Source organism: Ursus arctos, unplaced genomic scaffold (assembly GCF_023065955.2).
Source record: "Ursus arctos isolate Adak ecotype North America unplaced genomic scaffold, UrsArc2.0 scaffold_17, whole genome shotgun sequence".
In the NCBI taxonomy this organism is placed as follows: domain Eukaryota; kingdom Metazoa; phylum Chordata; class Mammalia; order Carnivora; family Ursidae; genus Ursus; species Ursus arctos.
Genome location: NW_026622841.1, coordinates 13,045,150 through 13,070,095, shown reverse-complemented (window position 1 = coordinate 13,070,095; position 24,946 = coordinate 13,045,150). Strand labels below are relative to the sequence as shown.

Below are 24,946 nucleotides of genomic sequence, written 5' to 3'. Positions count from 1 at the left end.
TTCGGGATTTAGGGAAAATTAAAAACATAGTATTTCTCACACACCAGTGAGTTATGAACTGAGGTTCCCACTAGCTAGTGACAGGAGAGCTTATTTCCTGAAAGTCAATGTGGTTTTATGGGAAAAGCTTCTGAAATTGTCCATTCAAGATTAGGAGAGGAGGCTTTCTCTTCTCTGGATAGCCCTGTCCCCTTCCTACAATCCTTACAAGAGCATGGTGAAGTAAATTCCATGTCACTGACAAGGAGCATGGCAGCCAGACAGCGTGGAGGCCAAGAACACTACTTTTGATTCCTGGCCCCAGGGACATCCCCATCATTCTTCCTGAAAGAGAACTTTCAGGAAGTTCTTTTCTCTGTGGTCAAATCCTCCAGGTTGGAATTTCTCTTTATTGTCAGATTATGATCCAGTCTCCTGGCAGAAGACAGAGATAAAAATAAAGTTATCATGGCTATATTGAACAAAGAAGTCACTGTTGTGAGGGAAGAATGAGAAAAGGCTTCCTTGGCCACTATACATGTGAAGATGACCAGAAGGTGTTGGGAGGCTGCTAGCTCAACAGGAGCCGATCAGATTCTGCATTTGGAAAGGGAACTAATGCAGGCTTAGTGACATAAATAAAGACATGGTTTGCGTGGTCCGTACATCACCAGAAACAACTATGCTTGGCGTTGATCCGACCACACCGTGAATACCATGTTCATGTCTAGGGTCCAGCTGTCTTGGGGTCCCACCACACTAGTGCGATGTTGAGAACACAGGCAGGAGGCGGTGGGTTCGGGGTGCCAAGGCATATGAGCAAGGTGCTGTTCTTGGCCTGGACAGGAGTCCAGGGTGGGAACTAGATACCCACCACGAACACCTGAAGGCAGGCTTAGGTCTGACTTGGGAGGCTCCAGGGTCTAGAACGCAGCTGGGGAGGAAGCGAACATTTCATGCTGGTTCAAATGCAGCTGTCAAGCAAGGGGTCCCAGAGTGGCAAACAGCTGCCCCAGAAAGTATTTACACCAAAGGCAGATGGCCATGTAGGCAGCCTGTAGGGGACTGAGAGAGAATCACTTCCTAAATTCTAGGTTCTCAATGCCTCTCACTGCACACATATTTTCTAGTAAAATTATACTTCATTCATTTCATTTTTAGCATAGGGAACTCTGATGTTGTGGCAAGTTTAAGAAAATCCTTTTTTCATGAACAATAACAAAAACAGTAAGAATGGAAGCAACCAGGGATATTGAGAAGAAACATGAAGGTTCTTACAATTTGTCAAGAGGCCACTAGGGGGCAGAGGAAGATAGCTATTTGGAACCACTAAAAAACACTGCAATCCCAATCTTTTTTTCCCCACCACAAAATGCTTGAGTAGAAAAGAAAAAGTACAATGCAAACCTAAAATGGCTTGCTTTGCTGTTATCAAGAATTGCCAGTGTTCTGAGGTAGCTTATATTTCATGTAGAGAATGCGGAGTGTCAAATGCAACTCTACCTTTAACTGCAAATCAAGTCAAAATTCAACCACACCTACAATTCAGCACTGTGCTTCTGACCTTGCTATGAGAACATACCAGCACATGCGTGTCATGGTCATTGCTCTCAAAGAGTTATCAGGCAAGCTGGGAAGATGAGGAACAGACCGTGGGCATTTAGGGTTGATACAGCTGCTTTCTAGGCTGCTGCCATTTGATTTTGAAAGATTCTAAGTCCAAGATATGCCCAAGGCAATCAGCCTTAGTACAGCCTTGTTTGGGTCTCAGAAAGGTCTGAAATTGTTACTACACAATGGATCTTTCCCATTGCAACCATTCCTGGCTCACCAAGCATCAAGAAAGGAGATAATCATGGATGGCCAACCAGCTGCCCGGACAGTGGGAAAGCACAGTGTTGGTGCTTCACAGCTTCACAGCTCATCAGGACCCCTTAGTTAATTATCTCATGCAGGGAATTAAAGATTTGATGCAGTGATCTTACAGGTTGAATTAAAGCACGTTTTGACCCTGAGGGTCTATGATCTCCCAAAATTCCATGAGATAAGGATAGAAGATAACCTCCCAAAGAAGCTGAGGCTCTGAGGACTTATTTCTCCAAGTTCATTCATTCAGCAAACATTTATGAGCTCTGTGCTAGACCTGATGAGTGTTGAGGGGCTTCTAGAGTCATCGAGGAACAGACACACGGTCTCAAAACAGAGTGCTGTCTGGGATGCCACAGTGATGTGTACAAGGAGTTATGCAAGCAGAGAAGTTCTGAGACTCAGCTGAGGGAACAGGACCCAAGCAGGCTACATAGAGGTGGCGATTTTTTTTTTTAAGCTGCTTTGACTATCCCCAAGGAACTTGGCAATAGCAAAAATAAAACTGCTACGGAGGTACACTTCTGTGTTCCAAATTGCACAGGATTCCCACAGAGAACAAGACAGAACAAAACAAGATCATCCCCGTGGAGGACAAGCTTACAACACAAATAAAAAATTACAAAGCACTAAAGGACACAGTCACCGTGAGTAAAAGTAAATGTCCACACTAAACATAGCTTTCAGATAATAAAATGTTCAGATAGAGTGTGTAAGGTAATATGTTTAAAACAAAAACCACAGAAGAGAGACTAACTAATGAGGATAAATATGACCAATGGATTTGAAGAAGAGCCAAATAGAACTTCTAGAACTGAAAAATGGGATCTTTTCAATGAAACACTCAGTGGATGGGGTTAAGTAGCCCTTGGATACAGCTAAAGAAAGAGTTCGTAAATTGGAAGAAGGATCCAACGGGAGATAGAGAATATTAAAGAAAGTCTACAAGACATGGAGGATAAAACAAGAAGTGCTGTCATATCCTTAATAGGAATTTCAGGCAAGACTAGAAAGAATGAGAGAGTGGCATCCTCCACGAGACACTGGCTGAGATCCTTTCTCAGAACAGAAGGTGCGATTCTTCAGAATCCAGGGATTGGGAATCCTGGGCGATATAAGTACACAGAAAGGCACACCCAGACAGACGAAAATGGAACTGCAGAAATTAGCAAGGGAATGAGGGATCGAATCTCCCTGGATGAAGAAACTGGACATTAAAACACAAAAAACAGAAGGCTTACCTGCAAAACAACAACAGTCTGATTGCAAACAGCCTTTGCAGTATCCAGTTGAGAAGCCAGAAGGCAATGAGCACAGGAGACAACAGCCAATGTGGACCACAGAGTCGAGCCAAACTGCTATTTAAGAGCAAGGGCAAAATAAAGACATCTTTACTTGTATAGCACTGGAAAGTTCACTTCTAGCAGATCCTCCCAGAAAGAAACACTAAAAAATAAACTTCTGAGAAAAAAAAAATAAGTTGAATCTAAATGAAATGAGAAGGATGCAGAAAGGCCCTTTGCTTTTTCTTCTCATTCTTCTCCCTGAATCCACTTCCTTTATTACATCTCCACCTCCTTCCTCTGAGGTAGGAGACCAGGCAGGAGGATGCCCACAGATGGTGGTGGCTGGAGAACACGATGGGTCCTCCTTTATACCACTGTTTCAGCATTACAGCATCTCTGTCCACCTACACATGTGTTCTGAAGGTCTCTGGCTGGGGTTCCCTATCCGCTCACCACTCCTGGGACAGGGGGTGGCAGCCAGAGGAACCCCAAAGTGCATCAGAAGTCCCCCAAACTGTATACTACAGCTGAGGCTGTAAAAGGGGCCACACTTTCTGATTTTGCGAAGGAAACTCCCAGATGTCCACTGTCTGTTCCTCTATCCCCTGCAACAACATCCCATTGGTAGAGGTGGGCCTTTGGTGGGGGAGGGGGGGTCTCCCTGAATTTGACTCTAAGACAGAGATTCCAGATGGAGCAGTTTATTTGGAAGATGATCCCGGGAGCTGCTGGCAGGGACATGATGAAGTGAGACAGGGAACGGAAGGTAGCCAGGAAAGCATGTAGTATCAAACCAGCTACCTCTGGGGGTGACTGAAGCTTCAATCTGCTCAGAAAACTCTGGAAGCCAATGAAGAACATACACGTCAGAGTCATCCTGCCTGAGGAGCAAGGGAGCTCGGGTATTTATACACCAACTCCTGTTCACCACTGTTGGGAGGCTGCTCCCCAAGGTTTCCATTCCCAGCACTCAGGCCTGCTGCACAGGTGGCAAAGGGGGGCTCCAGGTCAAGAGAAAGTTCTCAGGACACAAAATGAGGGTGTCAGCAGTTGGAATTTGAGGCTGTCAGCACTGAACCGGGAAAGGTGAGTGTGTGAGTGGGGCTCAGGCTGCTCCTGCTGTAGCCCCTTAGTCAATACCTTTCGGAGAATGTACTTTTTTTTTTTTTTTTAACAGGCACAAATAAAAAGACCCCAACAAACTCAAGGCCATGACTCGCTGTCCTCCTCATAGGTAAAAAGTGTTTGAGAACTTTCTGTTGTTTCCTGGCATTTTCTAAATGGACCCCTGCCTCCAGCTCAGCTGTCTCACAAACATTGGGAGGGGTTGCAGGCAGCCCAGAGCTTTTCACTATCATTAAAGTGACAGAATCTAAAAACATCCAAGTGTGTGATTTGTCCACTGGCCTTGCTAATGGCCTGGCAGGCAGTCCGGCAGGTAGACCTGTGCTCAGAAAACCGTGCAGGTGCAGCTGGCGCCGCAAGCAGCAGGTGATGAATTCCAAAGAAGCAGGAAATTCAAGATATTAAACTTCTAGCTGATTTAAAATACAAAAAAAGAGGACACACTTTTATAGTACTGATATTTGCCTGGATCTGACTACTATAAAAAGAACTAGAGAGGAATAGAATTAGAAACCTACCTTTTGGCACTCCAAAAATAAAGTGGAATAAAAAGCTCGTGGGAGTGACAGGAAGAATACCAGGGCAGATGGCATTACACACTGCAATTTAGCCTTGGCAGTAACCACAGTGGGGAGACCTGTCCCAGCCCACTGAAAGACTTTAATGACCCTCTTCTCTCTCTTCTTTTGTTCATTTCTATGGTTTACAATTTTATTTTTAAATGCCTGGTATTTTATAAGGTCTCTAGTAGCTTGGACATTCATTATTTGCAAGGGGTGGGGGTTCAGTTAGTTACCTCACCTGTAAAATTAAGATGCTAACTCTTGCATCTCCTTAATTCAGCCTGTTAACTCCTCTCTGCCTTTCTATGGATGTGAAGAAGCATGACAGTTGAGAGCCCCACATCTGTCTTGGCAGCTGTTAATGAGATTGGCATAAAAAGCTGAGATATTTCCATCTTTCCCAGAAGAGAAGAAAATTATGTCAGCAACATTTCTGTCCCGAAGCTGAAGCGGCCCACGGTACTTGAGAGTTCGTTATGCTCTAACATCAACTTCAGCTTTAGCCATCCATTCCATCCATCAATCCGTCCTTTCACCCATTAGTCCATCACATCCAGCCAGCCAATCAACCATCTCTTCTTCCATCCCAGCCAACCTTCCCTTCATCTACTCAACCAACCCACGCAGCCTCCCTTCCTTCTTTCTCTCCGTCTTTCCTTCTTCCCTCCCTTTTCCTTCCTTCTTTCCCTCTTTCAATTAATGCATCTCAAACAATCATCCATCCATCCATCCATCCATCCATCCATCCATCCATTCATTCACTTATCACAACCATCCAAGATCTACCGAGTATCTTTGGGATTACTAAGCACTGAAATACAGAGGTAATAACAGTTTTACCCACAATAAGTTTACCTTTAATAACATTTTAAAAAATCTATACATGGGGAAATCTATTTTTTCTTTTTATTTTAACGGAAATAATTTTTCCTAGAAATATTTGTGAATCTTCCCACATTCAGTGGTAAACATAGTCATGGAAAAGTAGAGACCGAAATCTTGAGAGTTTCATTGCCATTCAGTATGGGGCCCTCAAGCAAGTGCCTTCCCAGAGATGCACTCTTGTTTTGTGGACTTTTACTGGGCATTGTAGATGACCCTGTCCACTTTTCTGAGCAGAAATTGAGTCCAAGCCTTCCTGAGGTCCACAGGATTCTGGGAATGTGTGTGCCAGGCAGAATGAGCATCCCTGGGCCACATGTTAGACAACGTGGCCCAGACACAGCTTCACTTTATTGGCTTGGTAACTCCTAGCAAACCTCAAAACCTCCCGAGAATGTCTCCCCACATACAGTTATCATGGTTCTGCCAGATTTTGCATACATTGTGTGAATATTTGTTATTTCTTAATTACATAAATAATAAAGGTTGAGAGTAGAAAAATCAGAAGATCCAACTGAGAAAAAAACTGGAAACAAACAAACTTAAAATCATTTTAGTTCTACCACTCAGTTTCCCCAAGATGTGTTTGTTGTTAGGGAAAGATATGGATGATGAGAGCTCGAGATGAAAAACCAGATACTATAACAGGACATATGCTACTAATCTCATTATTTAAAACTATATTTTCATATATACAGCTGGAGGATTATTTTTAATTAACTTTACCTATAGTATTAATACATAATATCAGAGAAGTCAGATAAGTAAAAAACAAAAATTAAAATGGATCTTGATCTACTATCTGGTTATGACCACTGATATTTTGGTATATTAATCAAACAGTTTACTTATTTTAATATATATTTCATATATATAAATTTTATGCATAAATTATATATATATATATATAAAATATTTCCTTATTTATTTGAGAGAGAAAGAGAGAGTGTGTGTGCACGAGCAGGGGGAGGGGCAGAAGGAGAGGGAAAGGGGAAGCAGACTCCCCACTAAGTGCAGAGCCAGATGCAGGGCTGGATCCCACACACTGAGATCATGACCTGAGCCAAAACCAAGAGTTGGGCACTGGACGCTTAACTGACTGAACCACCCGGGCACCCCTACTTACTTCTATATTTATATATTTTACAAATATTGTACCAGACCATATATACAAATATGTTGCTTGCTTTCCCACTTTATACTAAATGGCCAACTTTCCATGTCAATACATATACTTTATGATATTTGAATTAGCTTTGAGTATTCTGTCCTATGGATGCATCACTGTCCTATGGATATGTCATTCATCTTCTAAGAGTTTGGAATTTTCCCATTTAAACAATATGTAATCAAGACCACTGCAGTTAAATCTTTGTGCCCATACATATTACCAAATTGAATCTCGAAATACTGGACTATTTATTCTCTTGTTGTGGAACAGAATCCTCCCTACCCCCCAAAAAATAGGAATATATTTATTTATTTTTAAAGATTTTATTTATTTATTTGAGAGAGAGACAGCACAACAGGGGGGGCGGCAGAGAGAGAGGGAGAAGCAGACTCCCTGCTGAACAAGGAGCCCAACGTGGGAGCCCGAAGGCCCAGGACCCTGGGATCCTGACCTGAGCCAAAGGCAGACACTTAACCGATGAGTCATCCAGGTGCCCCAAGAACATATTTATTTAAGTGTACACTGGTAACACCTTTATCCTTTCAACAATCAATAAACAGAAAGAAGAGAGTGGAAAGTCTGGAAGGAGTGGAAAGGAGAATGGATAACTCCAAGCCTTATTCCTGTCAGTCCAGGGGCTCCACAGGTAACCTCATTGAGCATTTTTTTTTCCTGGTCAGTTTTGTCTTGCAAAACCAAGGAAACACAAATATAAATTCTTATCTTTCACCCCTTTAGATAAAGAGGCAGTAGATTATATAGACTGTCCTGAACCTTGCTTATTTTTCTTAACAAAATATGGTAAAGCTCTTTCCATGTCAATACTAAGAGCACACTTTTTTTTCACAGCATAGAGTTCATCCCAAGGAGGAAACAAATTTGCTAAGAGCCACCTGTCGCTTCCATTGTTTTCTATCACAAACAATGTTGCAATGAATAATCTTCATGCAATGAATGTCCTCTGTGCATGCCCGTAGCTATAGGATAAATTCTCAGTAGTGGAATTATATATTTGTAATTTTGGGGGGAGAGGTGTTGCTTATTTACTTATTTTTAAGATTTATTTATTTGAGAGAGAGAAAGAGAGAGAGTGACTGTGAGCCGGGGGAGAGGCAGAGGGAGAAGGAGAATCTCAAGCAGACTCCACGCTTGATCCCAGGACCCTGAGATCATGACCTAAGCCAAAATCAAGAGTCAGCCGCTCAACTGACTGAGCCACTCAGGAGCCCTATATATCTAACTTTGCACCGATGGGCCACATCCCTCTCCATAATGGATATACCAGGTGACATCCCCAGTAGCAATGTTCCAGAGTGCCTGTCCTTCCACAGACCTTCCAACAGAGTGTGGTATTAAACATAAGGATTTTTGCAATGCAGTAGGTGAACATGGTATTTCAGGGTTGTTTTCTGTAAATGTGCCCCCAATTTTTTTTAGTCCTTTCTCTCCCCTCCTCTGCTTTTCCTTCCTTCCTATTTCTAGAAGCTCTTTATATATTAGTAAGAGTAGGCCTTTTTTGTCAGTTAAGCTATAAAACTATTTTTCCCATTCTTCATTTCCATTCTTCATTCCAAAATTTAGCATACAGTAGTTGTTCTTTGCTTTCTGTGCAAAAAGTTTTAAAAACATAGAACATATTTGTCTCACTGTTTATGCCTCTGGATTTTGAATCATCGGTTCAAAAAGTGTGGGGATGGGATGTTCTTCAGGAGAGAGCACATCCTAGGCCTCTAGAAGCTCATTTGCTGGCTGAGACCCACGTCTTGCCCCGAGTCACACATGGGGGCTGCGTCTCCTTGGGTTATCAGAGGCTGGCCGCCTTTCTCTTTTCTTTTTGTTAAGCCTCATTTCATGGGAATAGGAGTGCTGTAAGTATCTCACAAATCCATTTAGAGAGAACAGAGGGAACAGAATCAGGAGTGGGCTTGTGTCAGGGGAAACATAATACCATCAGGCCTCTGCACGCCTCCCCACCCCACCGTGGGCTCAAATGTGACCTGGGCTGCAGTATGCGGACTGCCCACAGGGGGCAGCACTGCTGAATGAAAGGAGTCTCACTTAGATTGAGCGTGGAAAGTTGTGAGCACATTTCAAGTGAGTTTTGACTGCACTGATGACAACCCAGTCATTAATAAGCCACATCCTACAGAAATGGAGAGATCATTCCACGTCGCCGAGTAAGTAAAGATGTGCATGGGCAAAGTTTCTTTCTTCCTGGCTCTGATGCATTCTAGAAGAGTCCTGGGGCTTTAAGAATCCAGCAAAAGGATTCTAAGAGTTCAACAAGCTTGAATGCTGTCCACAGACCCACCCTCCAAGGCAGCTCCCTCAGCCCCGTAGTGTGCTAACAAGGACAACACCCATCCAGCCCTTGGGGTGCCAGCCACTGCTGGCATTTCACTTTATTTCCACAACCACCCCCTGCTCTTACGCCCTTCTCACAGGTGGGAAAACAAGGGCAGAGAGCGTAAGAAACTTGCCCCAGAGTACCCCCCAGTAAGTGGCGGAACTGAGATCCATTCCATGCAGCCTGGCCCCAGGGCACGTGCCAGCCACAGAGCGGCCTCAGTTAATTACTCCTCAAAACCCAATAAGAACAAATATGATTTAAAGGGAAGACAGGAGAGGCAGTCAAAAGGAAACACAGGTGCAAGAAATAGGGATGAGCAATAAACTGAAGGAGGAGAGGCGCGTTGCTGTCTTCCCCTTGCAGGGGGTCTTGCTGCTCCCATAACTTCCCGGCCACCGTAAGCAGCACGCTTTCTTCTGAGAGAGAGAGGGGCCCCCGGGTGCCAGGCTCAGCACTCAGCTACCCTAGCTCTACCACCTGGGGCAAATAACTGTCTCTTTCTTTCTTATCATGATAAAATATACAGAACATAACATTTATCATCTTTTTTTACTTTAAAGTGCACGATTTGGCAGCACTAACCATGTCCACTGTCCATTTCCAGAACTTTTCATCATCCAAAACAGAAACTCCGTATGCAATAAACAGTAACGCCCCACCTGCCCCAGCCCGATAACCCCCGTCCTGCTTTCTGTCGCTGTGAATTGGACTGCTCTGCCTAGCTCATGTCAGTGCAGTCATGCCGTATTTGCCCTTCTGTGTCTAGTCTGCGTGGCTTAGCACGATGTCTTCCAGGTTCATCCCCGCTGAGCATGTTTCAGAATCCGACTCCGTGTTACGGTTCAGTGATGTTGTGTGCATCTACCACACGTTGTTGATTCAGTCACGTGCTGAGGGGCTGTGTCCACCTTCGGGCTGTTGTGAACAGAGCTGCTGTGAACATTGTACAGGGATCAGCCCGAGACCCTGCTTTCCATGTTTTGAAGTCTACACCTCAGAGTGGAGTTGCTGGGTCATATGGCAATTCTGTGTTTAACATTTTGAGGAGCTGCCAAACTCATTTTATTTTTAAACAGGAGATTTTTTTTCTTCGCTCAGGATCCTGGGCATAAATAAGCTTCCTAATTATTTCCCTGGGCCAACGAGCAGATTTTTCCAGCCCCTTCTCCAGGAAGCATCAGCCCTTGCAATGTCTCCTTGGTCCAGGGCTCAGCTCTGCCTTCTGCCTCTCGGGGGTCCGCTGAATGAAATGTAAGCACCTGCACATGGGTCCTTTCCTCTCCTTACCTTGACTTTGCAACAGCCTTTGACCCAGTGGACCCCTCTTCCTTCTAGAATCACTTTTCACATCTGTTTCCTTTATAGTTGCTCCCTCCCTACAATATAAGTTCTGTGAGACAGGGACATTTTTTCTCTTATTTTCTATTATATTCTCAAAGCATAAGATGGTATCTGGCACATAGTAGGTACTCAAGAAACACTTGGCGAAGAAGAGAAAGTGCAAGATACTTCTATAGCCTTTCTATACGTTGTCTCATTTAATCCTTATAACGCTCTATGAAGGGATGCTTATCCCTACTTCACAGCCAAAAAACAGGACTGGAGAGTTTAAATAACTTCTCTAAAGTTAGCATGGCCAGAAACATTTATATTCTACCTGTAACCCACGTGATGATGGCACAAGTGAGCACCAGCATTACTGAAGGAAACCAGTTCTCCTCAAACGACCCACCAGCTATTCCTGAGGCCCTAAGGGTGCTGCCCGTCAGCGGGCATGCTGCGGCCCTTTCCCGAGTCTGGACTTGAGGACCTGTGGCATAACTGCCCTCCGGGCCCCTCAGCGAGGACCTTCTCCATGTCCCCCACAAAGCAGAAGCCAGGCAGTGACACTTCACAGAACTGTCCCCACAGAGTGAGGATGATGAAAGCACCAACCGGAAAATAAACTACAAACATCCTGGGGCTCACCCCTGCACCCAGGCTCCTCATGGTGCTGCCCGGCCTCACTACCAGCCTGGCCGCTGGTCCCGCATTGAGCCAGGCAGCTCAGTGCTACCAGCACAGCCCAGCACCACCACCCCCGCCCCGCAATCTTAGCTTGTTCCAGCTGCCATAACAAAGTACCACAGACTGGGTGGCTTAACCGAAACGACGCTCTCACATTCCTGGAGGCTGAAAGTCTGAGATCCGGGGCTCATCAGGGTGGGTTCCTTCTGAGGCATTTCTCTTGTAGAGAGATGGCCGCCTTCTCCCGGTGTCCTCGCATAGCCCTGTGTGTCTGGGCACGATCTCTTCTTATGAGGACATATCACATCGGATTAGAGCCCCTCCTACCGACCTCATTTTAACTTAATGGCCTCTTTAGAGCCCCTATCTCCAAATACAGTCACATTCCAAGTTACTGGGGGTTAGGGCTTCAGCATATGAATGGGGGGACAGACACAATTTAGCCCAACACAACTCAGCCTGCGGAGTGCACACCTCCACTTTGTAGGAGGGTATAATTCTGCTCCAAGTGGCACTAATCTCGATGACCTCCTCCAAAGATGACTGCAAACAGATCAATTCATTTCAGTTCCTCCTAGCAAGTGGGGGAAATCCTCAAGGCACACGGTTATAGATAAAAGACAGTGTATGCTGAGTGGGGAGGATGAGCTAAAAGGGCCCACTGAGCTGTAAAATTGTAAGGTCTTCTATTCCCAAAGTGTTTCTACAGAAGACGAGTTATGAGATGGTGTGGAAAGGGGGGCAAGGTCGAGGTGGGACGCTGAAAAGAGACCACACTCAGTCCAGAATTCTGCTCATCCTAGAATCTAAGCCCCTGATTTTAATCCCACGAACGAAGCCGCTGCTTATCCTGAAGGCGCAGAATACCTTGCTCCACATGTATCAATGCAGGACCACAAAGCACGGCTTTCTTCCTCTCCTGGAACCATAAATTAAGGTCTGTTCTACACTCATCCACTCGCCAGCTCTTGGCAGCCTTCTCTGGACCTCGGGGCTCTTTGAGTACTTACAGTCTTTGTTCAAATAAGCAGCCTTCTGATGGCTGGCCCAGATGTGAGGCCCACATCTGGAAACTTCCCCTTGTCTTGGCCCAGGCATTCAGGTCTGGGAGACGTGTGTGTGTCAGGTACACCCACACCCTGCTTTGTGATCCACACAAGGCCCTGTGCAGGACGGAGGGCTTGGAGGCTGGCGGCTTGGATTGGAGACAGCGTGTTGGGTTAAATCCCAGTGGGCAGCCATTTGGAAAATTCTGGGACCTGCCAACACAGGGGTGCTCCTATCTGATCATCCTTCCTTGGCACTGTGCCAGGCCTGCCACAAGCATCTAGCATGCAACCCACTGAACTTGTTATATCTTGCCGATGCCCCCTTTTTAGTCCATGGATGGGAAATGGTTTTCCAAACTTGGGAAACAGTCTCCTAGTTTGGGGGATTTATACCTGAGATTTATGGTGCAGACATGAGGGTGAGCTCAGGGGGCTCCTACTCTTAAAGAAAACGCTGTGCTATGAAGCCAAAAATATAGCATGACGCACTTTGGACCAACAGAAGGAAGGAAATGCTCTGTTCACCATTCCTAAGGAACAGTGAGCACCAAAGAGTAGATTGTGCACGGGAAGGAGGTGGCATTTCTCCAGAGTTTGTCTGAGCAAGTGCTCATACCAGGTAGTTGGGCCGGTCCCCATTGACAGATTTAGGGGGTCTGACTGATCCTATGAGCCAAGAAGGAGTCTCACTGATGTGCCTGCCTAATCTCACCTTCTTCTACTTCTTCTTCTTCTTCTTTTTAACCTTGAATGCATTTTAAAATTTCTCAAGCAGAAAGAATTTAAAATACAGTTAAAACAAAAACAAATTATTCCTCAAATTCCAACAACAGGGACAACCACTGTCAACACTCTGGTTTCTATATAACAAGCCATTTCTCCTATGTATGTATAAATACTTCCTAAAATAATGAGAGGCAACTCTATAATACTGTCCTATAACCTAATTTCTATTAAATATCTCATCATATTTCCATACCAAAAATATACAACTACATGTCGCTCAGGAGACGACTGAAAATCTGCGAAGGCATTTTTAGTTGTTACCATAATGCATCCGAGGAAGAGGTGGCAGTTATGTGATGGGCGCTTAGAAGAGAAGAGACCAGGAAATTAGATTTTCTACAATGCTTAGTCCAACTCAAAGCTGGAATGTCCTGATGGATATTCATGAAGGTGGGAGAAAAAAAAAAAAAAAAACCTGTTCATAATGACTTCAGCTCAAGACCTAACTCCATTTGACATATAAACACAAAGCTTTTTGGCATGATTTTAGTATACCTGAATTTTATAACAGTGCAACTCATGAGTTTTGTTTTGTTTACACTTTTTGCTATGAATTGTCAACTCAACCATTTGGAAATCTCATCAGCTATGGCAAAGTCACCCATAACACTGGAGTCACCACTACCACCACCTGGGTCTATCTGTATGGTAGTCATTGCATTCATAGTGATTATAAATACCTAGGAATACACTTATTCAGCCTTTTCTTTCCAAAGATCAGATACAGAAAGTGTCTGTAACATTTAATGGAACTTTGTCTTCTATTAAATCCCAGCTTATTTAAATGCAGATACAAGCATCTGGCTTCTTCATTATATCTTCAAATGTAGGTGCAAATTGAAACTATCTGTTGACTCTGCACCCCTTCTGAGCCTGCTCCCCACCTCTGGGACTAGAAACCTCCAAGTTACAGCTTCCAGATTCCTTCCCATCTGGCTTCTCTGAGGGTCTGCCAGTGGGAGGCACTGGGGGATGGAAGCGATCAGGAAGACACCATTTCCCCCATCTTCTGGCTTGTGTGGTGTGCACGGTGGCAGCCACGGTGGCCTTGAGATCAGAGGGCTCTGGGTGACATTATTTTCCCCTTTGTCTCTTCAGCTCTAGGGAGTAGTGAGTACCTGTACTTACTAATCCCGTATAACTCTGTCTTCCTCTATATGCTCTTCCAGCCCTTTCCAAATCTTTATAACCAATTCCCTAGATTAATTCACTTCTGTTTGAAATACTTAAAAGAGTGGTGTGTTTTCCTGACTGGAGACAAAAAGGATAAAAAACACTTAGGATTTTATTCTATTTAACTTGTTTATATTATAGTCGGGCCATTATATCCTTTTTAAAAAAATTATGGGGGCGCCTGGGTGGCACAGCGGTTAAGCGTCTGCCTTCGGCTCAGGGCGTGATCCCGGCGTTATGGGATCGAGCCCCACATCAGGCTCCTCCGCTATGAGCCTGCTTCTTCCTCTCCCACTCCCCCTGCTTGTGTTCCCTCTCTCGCTGGCTGTCTCTATCTCTGTCGAATAAATAAATAAAATCTTAAAAAAAAAAAATTATGCACTTGGCGGTGAAAAGGTACAAACTTCCAGTTATAAAATAAATAAGTCATGGGGAGGGGAGTATAGAGCAGGGTGATTATAGTTACTAATACTGCATTGCAATAATAATACTGTATTGCATATTTGAAAGTTGCTAAGAGAGGAGATCTGAAAAGTTCTCATCACAAGAAAAAAATTTGTTTTGAAAGTATGTAAGGTGATAAATGTTAAGTAGTTACTGTGGTAATCATTTTGCAATATATACAAATATCCAATCATGTTGTACACCTAAAACTAATATAATGTTATATGTCAATTATTCTTCACTTTAAAAAGTTATGCACTTGGGTAAATATATTACCTATGAATTTAATTTTAGGTCAACAAAGAGGGTATTGCAAAATATTTATTACTATAAAACAGTGGTGTTTAAAGTGTTGGCAAGGACACGGGGACAAGGGGAAAGTTGTGCTGTTGATGGGAGTATAAATCGGTACAGCCTTTATGAAAAACAGTATGGAAATTCCTCAAAAAATTAAAAATCGATCCTACCATATGCTTCCGCCATCCTACTTCTGGGTAAATATCCAAAGGAAACGAATCAGTGTCTAGGAGATACCTGCACTCACGTGTTCACTGTGGCGTTAGACAGAGTAGCCAAGGAATCCTAAGAGTCTGTATGCCCACCAACGGATGAATGGATAAAGAAAATACGATCTATCTATAACGGAATATTATTCAGCCATAAAAATTAGAACTCGGAGATGCTGGGAGAGGAATGGAGGTCTAGCAGCTGGGAGTCGGGAGAGGTGAGGCGAAGCTGGTGGATGTTTGAATATGAGGTGAGTAGTTCCAGGGGATCTAATGCATCGCTGGTGACTACAGCTAATAATACTGTGTTGTATATTTTAAATGTGCTAAGAGAGTGGGTTTCAAGTGTGCTCCCCACACCAAAGAATGGTAACTGGCGAGGTAATAAACGTGAATTAGCTTCATGTGGTAATCATTTTACAATGCGTAGCGTATTACACCAGCACACGGTACTCCTTAGGTGCATGGTTTTTTTTTTTTTTTTTTTTTTGGTCAATACCTCAAGGAAGCTGACAAGGATTTGTTTGAAAAAGTGTTGAGCCTGACAGAGCTGGAAACAACTCATCTATGTCATCAGCGGTAGTTTTCCACATCCCGTCAATTCCCCTCTTTGACACGGAGAACGCTCAGCCTTTTCAGGACGTCGACGCACTGCAGTGAATATCCTGGTACTTACGGCTCTGGGTGAATTGCAAAACCTCCGATGACTGCTTCTAACAGAACTCAGTTCTGCTACAGTCTCTCCTCCTTCCTGGATGTGCATTTTCGTAAAGAAAGAACAACAAAAGACTGCACTGAGGAAAGTGAGACGGCAGCCTGGGAGGTCACCGCGCAGGCGGTGTCGGGGGCGGGGCGGCGCTCACAGGGCGCGCACACGTCCCTCAACCCGCGCCGCGGACACGCCCCTCAACCCGTGCCGCGGACACGCCCCCCAACCCGAGCCTCGGACGCCCGCAGCCCCGCCCGCGCTCTGCGCAGACGCGGTGCACACCAGCGCCGGCTGGGTGGTGAGGTCCATGAACGCCTCTCGAAAAGCCGGTGGTCACAGAAGAAGGTGCGGTGGTCCGAGTGTGCCGAAGCTGAGGCTAGGAGCAAACGCAGAATCCACACTCCAGCACTTGCCCGATCTCCGCCTTGAGGCCAAGGTCGTCTCTGAGCAAGGAATTTTTCTTTGGCGCCTAGGATTTTGAAGATACAGGTCTTCTGCAGGGACCTACCATTTTTGAAAGGGCTTCACAGAGTCTCTACAGAGACACAAATCTTCCAGCTTTCATCACAAGCCTAAGGAGAGACATATCTACCCAACTCTTCATCTTCCCGCCATATTTCATGATTTCCACCCAAAATCTTGTGAAATCCTTGGCTTCTCCTTCCCATTCACCCACTGGATCCAGCCACTCATCACATTCAGTGGATTGGGCAGTCAGTGGGTTTCTAGACGTTGGCACTCTCTCCATCCTGATGTCACCTTGATAATTCTAATTCATCCCACAGATTACTACAAGAGCGCCCACTGGTTTTCTTCTTCAGGTCTCCATTTTACATTCTTCATATTCCAGCTGGAGTAAGCTTTCTCAAAATCAAATAAATGCGAGCATATGGACACTGACGACCCATCAGGGCTTCCTAGTTTTACGATAAAGTTCAAAGCCCTTAATAAGTCTCAACTAGCCCCATTCCTTATGTCTATCATTTCTTCATCGTATCTATACCCTTCTCCACACCCTACCCATCCACAAATTATTCCAGTTGATTGATAATAACATTAACATCTAATTTGTGGAGTAAAGCCTAGTATTAAATAATAGGCAATAATAGCATACAAGTAGGGGCATGCATGACTGGAATTTAAGCTTTCTGTGTTTCTCAATAGGACCTCAAAGTTATTAAGTTTTGTTGAGTATTCATGCTAACACTAGAGTAACCACCAAACAAAGACCTATTACACATAATTTCCAAATAAATGGAGAAGGGAGAAATGAAATGATAAAAAGAAGGAAAACATTTTTAAAAGAAAAAGGCCAAAACCAAGAAGATGGTAGAACATACAAATAGCACAGAGATCCAAATATATCAGTAATCACTATAAATATAAAAGGACTAAACACTCCAATGAAAAGACAAAGATTGTCAGACTGGGCAAAAATAAAGTTCAGCTATATGCTATTTAAATATATATACTTAAATATTTACTTCTGTTTAAATATATACTTTTTAAACATAAGAGTAAGGAAGATTAAAAGGCAAAGGATAAAAAAAATCACATACCAAGAAAAATAATTGACCAAAGATAATTCAAGTAGTAATATTAACATCAGACTAAGTAAATTTTAAGATGGAAAGCATTACTAGAGATGAAGGTCATAACATAATGAATGGTAAAAAGTCCAATTTTTCAGAAATATGTAACAATTACAAATTTGCATGCAACTAATAACAGAACTTCAAATATATATATAACAAAAATTGATCACTCTGTGGGAGATACTGCTAAATTCACCATCTCTCTGGGAAATTTTAACACACCTATTTGGTAAATATTTTAAAGGACTGACATATAGACCATAATCTCAAATACAAATTAGAAATAAAAAAGATAACTAAAAACCCCATGGGTTTGGAAACATACATAAAACACTTAAAAATTGTTCACATACTAAAAACAAAATTAAAATTGAAGTTAGAAAATATTCAGAGCTAAACAGTAACTAAACATTATGTATCAAAATGTGTCAAATGTAGCTACAGTGGTACTTAGAGAACAGTTATATAGCCTTGGATGTTTATATTAGAAAAGAACAAGATCTGAAAGTTAATAAACCAAAGAGCCAACTTAACAATGAGAAGAAAAAAAAAAAAAAAGCAACATAAGCCCAAAGAAAGAAGAAATAAAGGGAAAAGCAGACTTAATGAAATAGAAAATATATATTAGAGAAGATCAACAAAACCAAAAGTTGTTTTTTTGGGGAAAAAATATAGCAGTATTAACCAAGAAAAAAAAAGAAACACAAATGGTAATAGAAATTTTAAAAGGATTCTAACAATAGGAATTTCAAAGGTGCAAGTAGACATTAACAGATAACCAGTGGATATTATTAGAAAAAGTGAGTGGTCATGTTGCCAGTTAGTGACCTTGGATCAGTTCATTCTTCTTCTTTTTTTTTTTTTTTTTCTTTAAGGAGGTTTTCTGTGATTTTTAAAAATATTTTATTTTTTAGTCATCTCCACACCCAAAGTGGGGCTCAAACTCACAGCCCTGAGATTAAGAGTCACATACTTCACCGACTGAGCCAGTCAGGCACGCCAGTCCATTCCTTTTCCAATAAAATATTTGAATTAGCTGATCTCAAATACTCCATAAAGCAGTGCTTCTCACAAGTTAATGGGAATTTTGTTAAAATGCAGATTCTGATTCAACAGGTCTGAGAATCTGCTCTGCTAATAAGCCCCCTAAGTGATGTACATGTGTTGGTCTATATTTGAGTAGGAAGGCCTTAAGGCATTATCACCATATACACTGGTACTACTGCCTTTTTGACAAATTCTATCCTGCATTCCGTGCTGCCTTTTTTCAGCACTCACTCCCCAACCCCCAGATCCTTCCTGTGCCACCAGATACAGCAAGGCTCAGATTCATCAGAGTCCAGACCTTGAATAACCTTTTAAGAAGCAGGAAAAAAACAAAACAAGCCCAGTACCCTCTAATTTCACTACAAGTTGCAACTAAAAGGACATCATTCCTAAAAGAGGACACCTGCAATTAAGCCCCCTTTTGTTTTTTGTTTTGTTCTGTGTAGATGAACTAATTTACTCTGTATTGTGCGAAATGGGTAAATCGAAAGTGCTATATAGACATAATGCCTGCCAAGAATTCACGTGTAATGACACAGGATTGTATAATGCTTTCGTTGACAATGAACACCGCGAAAATTTCTCTTTTAATTATGTAAGTGGAATTTCTGTTTGTCTTCATACAGTGTTTCAGAGGCTTATCTTAATTATCCCAATATCATTCACAGTTGAATAAAAAGTCAGTTTGATGTGCAATGTGGGAGGAAAAAAGTCTCCTACATAACGCCTTCTAAAGCATGAACTTTAACTTCAAATTCCCTTTGTGTAAGTCAAGGAGAAATTGATGAAGTCATTTCGCTTCAGTACACACGATGAGAATTTTCTTTTACTCGCAGTTCCTAACAATAATAAGGGTTGTCATCTTTAATATTTAAGCCCAAGACTGGAGGGGAAAAGATATTTATGCACATGTCTGTACAACCTGGCAAATATTAGTCTTCTGTTCCTGCACACCTGGAACCAAGCAGAAAAATAATACAGGTTGCTTTGGCATATCCTAGGAAATGTGTAAGCTTTTTAATAAAGCATGACACTGTCACTACTGTGGCCACTACCCTGGGTGTCCCTCTTTTTGTTGCTACTGGCCCTTTCCTCAATGTCCTCACTCCAGCCTTAGGCCAGGGCTGAATGAGCAGGAGAAGATATGTGATAGAGGTCAGGGCTATCACGGGAGCATTGCAAGTAACAGGCCTGCAGGAGCGTCCGGTATTCCTGCCATCGTCAGCCCCCTTCTCATTCGCTGCACCTCAAAACAAAACTCGCTCTAGACCCAAGTAGGCCATTTACAAATTCCAAGCACCCAAGGTAAACAGTTATACATGCTTCTAAGACACCAAGCACTAGATAATCTGAGTGAAAGACCCAAGGCCTAGACCACAAAGCCCCTAGCCACAGAGAGCAGTTTTGTGGTGACCTCCTCCTTGGTCACAGAACCCTAGCAGAGACATTTGTGATGAAGGCCTGGTTGGACACAGGGTAAGTGGGAAACTGCTCTCCATGCAGACAAATTGTTTCTCAAGGCTGTGTTTTCAGAAACCTAGTACAGTGTTCAGACCTCTCAATAAGCTTTCCCAAGGAAGTCTAATTTAATATCTAGTAACAGAGACTTTTTCCGTATCTGGTTTAAGAATTGTGACCCAGGAAAGTGGTCATAGAAAGGTATTTCCTCGTGAGATTCCCGATTACCCAGGGGGTAGGATTGCTCCTACCCTTACAGGGGAGCACCCTGAGGCCCAGACAAGAGACCCAGGATTGGCTCCTCCATTCTTCCTGAGTTTTTCAGTCCCCACAGCTCATAAGCTTTCTGCTCCACTACGCTGTCCGTCTTGCAGTGATGTAACACGGTAACTCAGAGATGGATTCGTCCCTTACAAGTGCCGGTGAGCTCCAGACAAAAGTCACAAAATATACTTTCTGATCACACCTAGGGAATAAGCCTGTTCCCCAAGGGTATGGTCTTCATGTGTTAAATAATCTAGTCACTGATTCCCTTTAAACGTAATCATTTATTACTCGTTTCAGGGTCCGTGAGAGGGGAGAAGCTATCTCTCTGGTTCACAGCCAAATCCTGTGACCAGATAATTCCCGGCACATAGTTTGTGCTCAACAAATATCCATGACTCTTTGCTTCACAACTACCTGTTGAAAGAATTCATTACTGCGTGAATGAGCAAGAGTTCAAGGAAGAACAGAAAGGTCAGCTGTGAGGTCATACAAAAGATCTGGGTTATGACATAAGCCTAGCTCTAGGACGGCCCATTTGGGGAGAAAAGAGATAGCCTAGTTAATATGGTAAATCTTTGGACAAGAGATTGTTTACTAGTGTATTAAATTAGAAAAAGAAGTTATGAAAATACATATCAGAGCCAATTGTTCAGTACTTTTTACCTCTTTCTAGAAGCCTTCGTTGAATAACCATACATGTTATTGGTCGTCCCTCACTTTCTTAGCTTATTTATTTATTCTCAGTCTACGTATCCCTCAGTTACTTATCCACAAAACATTTACTGAACATTTTCTAGAGACCAGGCATTGTAGTTACAAGGGGGAATTAAGCAAAACCCTGGGCCCAGAGAGTGCATAACAGGTGCACAGACAAGTGAATCAGGTCACGTGATAGACTTCTGGTCAAGGTGGTAGAATGAGTACATGTGAAACCTCCCCCTTCTAATGCTAACCAATATATTGTAGGGCATATATTTAATATAATACAGACACGGCAGAATGTACATAAAATTATAATGTACGGTCATTGTATTAGTTTATTAGCGATGATAAAACAAAATACAACAAACTGAAGGGCTTAACCAACAGAAATTTACTGTCTCACACTCCTGGAGACTAGAAGTTCAAGATCAAGGTGTTGGCAGGGTTAGTTTCTTCTGAGGAACCATCATGAAATTCTAGAGCTTCCAATCAGCCTTTTAGGGCTTTGAATACCGGACAACCAAGGATCCTCAAACACATGAGGAGAACCTCTAATGTGACAAAGGCCCAAGTAAACAACCACAAAAATGAAACCAGAGGAAATGGAACTAATCAGAGAAGAGGGAACATTTAAAAATAGCCCCAGATAATATTTTTAGAAGAAAACACTGCAGCTTTAAAACAAGGGTAAAGCACTATAAAATGGTAACAATTAGGGGTTAAGAATAAGTTCTTGGAAATTTAAAACATAGAATGCAGCCATTCTATGAATATGCACCCATATTCAACATGGGGTTTGGTAGGTAACATTGAATAAATTAATACAAATGCTAAACAGTGGGAAAATATGAGAGAAAAGATAAGAGGCAAGGAAGGTTACTCTAGAAGGTCCAACATCTGACTAAGAGGAGTTTCAGAATGAGAGAACAGAGAAAAGGGACAGGAAAAAAAATTATTGAGCATTTTCTAGAACTGGGACACAGATTGCAAGAGCTGACCGAGTAACCAGCACAACAAAGGGAAAAGATCCACACCAAAATATGTTGCTATCAATAACAGAGTAAAGGAATGGTCCCAAAAATTCTCCAAGGAGAAAAAAAAAAGAAATAGCTTGGCATCAGTGTTCTCAACATTGGATGCTGAAGATGGGGGAGGTCAATGCCTTCCAACTGCTGAGAAAAATGGATTCAATCTAGAACTTGGCTCCCTGGTCACCTCACTTGGATATGAGGCAAAACAGATTTTCAGACATGCAACGGACTCAGAATCTCTGCTCTCCGTTTATTCTGTCATAGGAAGTGGGTGGACTTTATGCTCTGGAAAGATGAGGCATAAACCAAGAAAGACATAGAAGTGGGATCCAGGAAAGGGTGGATGTCACCCAGAAGAAGCATGAGGAGAAATTTCAGAGAGACAGAAGAGCGGCAGAGCCAACCCGAAACAGGAAGACGGAGAATTCAGGGGGACAAGACTGAGAAAGGGGGACTCCCCAGAATACCCGAGATGGTAGGTCTCCAGGGCAAGATAAAAGACAGATGGATGACAGAACTGATGGAGTGTTTGAAACCAAATGAGTAATATCCACGTCGTCCGAATCATGTGATTTAATTTAAAATAGTGATCCATCATAACAGACAAGAGATACCATCTAAAATGCATAAATCAAGGACAAGCCACGTATGCCTATTACATAGTAATGTAATTGCCAGAGGCAACAGCTGAAAGAGTTCAAAGTGGTTGCCTCCAGGCAGCAGAACTAGTGTGCAAGAAGGGGCAAGAAGGGGTTAAGGATTGCTGTGATTTATTCCCAACCTTTGGGAATGATTTGATTTTTAGCTCTATGTATATATGACTCTGATAACAAATTTAAAACTAAAGGAGAAAAAGCACAGCACGGTTGAGTGCTACAAGAGGGAGGGGGAGGAAGAAGCTCGAGCCTTGAGGGGTGCATCTGAAGAGAAACTCTCCTTGAAGAGGTTGGTCACGATTACGTGATGCCTGTTTCATTTATTTATTCATCCGCCATGCTCCAGACAGTGTTCAAAGTCCTCCGTCTCTCTCAGTGCATAACAGACCTAGATGCTGTCTGCTATTTTCCCCAGCTGCCCACGAAGGAGGGATGCTCATGTGTTCTCTTGTATCCCCACACAGCACTTTGAATAATGCTGTGCTCATGTGCCAGTAAATAAACCCTGGTTCCAAGAGTTAATGAATGAATGAATCCTATAATCCACACAGTCCACAGCCAACTAGCTGTGAGGACAAAGAGCAGTTTCTGGATGGGAAGAAACTTCTCTTCTAATCAAATGGCAACGAGTTGAGAGAAAATTTAGAAATCCAACATCCCAGACAGAAAGTTCCCACGTCTCCTCTCAGCTTTAGCTGTCACTTCATTTCTCAATATTACAAAAGTCTCATCCATCAAATGGGAATGATAGTAATACCTCACAGCATTGTTACAGGAACCAATGGAGACGATGCTCTGTAAACTGTAGAGCTCAGGAAACATTTTACTTATTTTATCCTTGGGATTAGACTATTACTTTTAGAATGATGGGAGCTTAGAACCTTGGATTTCATGGAATCTATCTTCTTATTTGATAGAATAGGAAACTGAGGCTCAGAGTGGGACAGTGGGTTACCCAAGATCACACAGCCCGGCTGTGCAATGTTAAAGCTGGAACTCCTTTCTTCTTGTTCAGTGCTCCATCCTGTTCAATCCCCTTTGGGTTCAGAGTTCAATTCAGAGTCTTTGGGAAGTTCTGTACATAAAAGTAAAATCTTGTCATCTGAAAGTGAAAAAAGATCTAGTCAAGGATGAAGGAATTCAACATTTTGTGTATCGGAAAGTCCTAAGGCTCAAATGAGCAAGCTTAGCTCTTGAGTCCAACAGAATCTTCTTATTCCACGTGATGTGTGCTGTTGATACAAAAGTGGGATCTGCAAAGGAGGGTTGTCACCAGGTGAAGCCCAGTGACACCACTTGGTGACATCACCAGTGACACTACCCGTGAGTCAGTCCACAAAGCTTTCCCAGGAGTTGAATAGAGAAAAGGCGAGGCCATCAGCGAGTCGGTCGGTGGCCCCCAGGAATGTGGTTTGTCACAATGAAAGGAGGACGAGGAAATCAACCCAGACCACAGCATTCAGTGCTATTTTCCCACGGAGAGCAGCAAGTCTGCTCTAGCAAGCAATGCCAACAGTTGTGTTAGCTAAAATTTCAGTTTTGTTGGGTTTGTGGTTTATTTTTGAATTGTAAATTTGTTTTTATGAATCTGTGTGTGAGGGTTATGGAGTTACAATGGAGCTCTATATTTGTAAGTAACATCACTAGAGAAACAATGTAAGCCAACAATAGGGATCCACACGATATTTCCCTTTAAAAGGAGCCCAAAGGTTGCTCAAGCTTAAAAACACACAGCAGGCAAGGGGACACTGGTCCCGCGTGGCCCCCAGAGACAGGCTGGTTATTAACCAAAGCTCAGGGAAAGGCGGGAGAAAAACTGTCCTGTCTTCTATCAAGAAACCTGGGTCTCCCGCAGCTGTGGATTTCAAAATGTTCTCTTGTAAGCTTATAGAATAATTCAAACCTAACAAAACTAGATTCCCTCTCACACATTTTTCAGTTGACATTCAAAATTTTCATCATAAGTTACAACAGTCACAAAAGATAGGCTTTCCAGTGTGCTGTAAACACTGGCATTTGAAAAACAGATGGTTACAGAACTCTTCTAAATATACACGATGAAGTGTAAATACCAGAAAAGTCGAAAACCTCCATCATTCATTTAAAAAGGATGTGAGCCACTCTTGTTTAATTCTTAGAACAGCCGTATCATTCCATTTTCTCCTTGAACCCACATTTCCGTTCTGCTTCTCCCACAGAATTTTACCCCATGTAATATGTGTATGCTCCATGGCAGTAACTGATGACCCTACTGGGCTTCTCTGACACCGACCTAGGTGTCTAGGGCCTATGTC

At 42.8% G+C, this 24,946-nt stretch overlaps 1 long non-coding RNA gene across 2 annotated transcripts in view; it reads right to left on the bottom strand.

The window, feature by feature from the left end:
* Positions 1 to 21,285: 21,285 nt before the first annotated feature.
* Positions 21,286 to 24,946, bottom strand: part of LOC123000891 (uncharacterized) — a 45,603-nt gene continuing 41,942 nt past the window's right edge. For both annotated transcript variants that reach the window (XR_008959770.1, XR_008959769.1), the window contains exon 7: positions 21,286 to 23,754. This is a non-coding gene — a long non-coding RNA (uncharacterized LOC123000891). The remainder of the gene's footprint in view (positions 23,755 to 24,946) is intronic.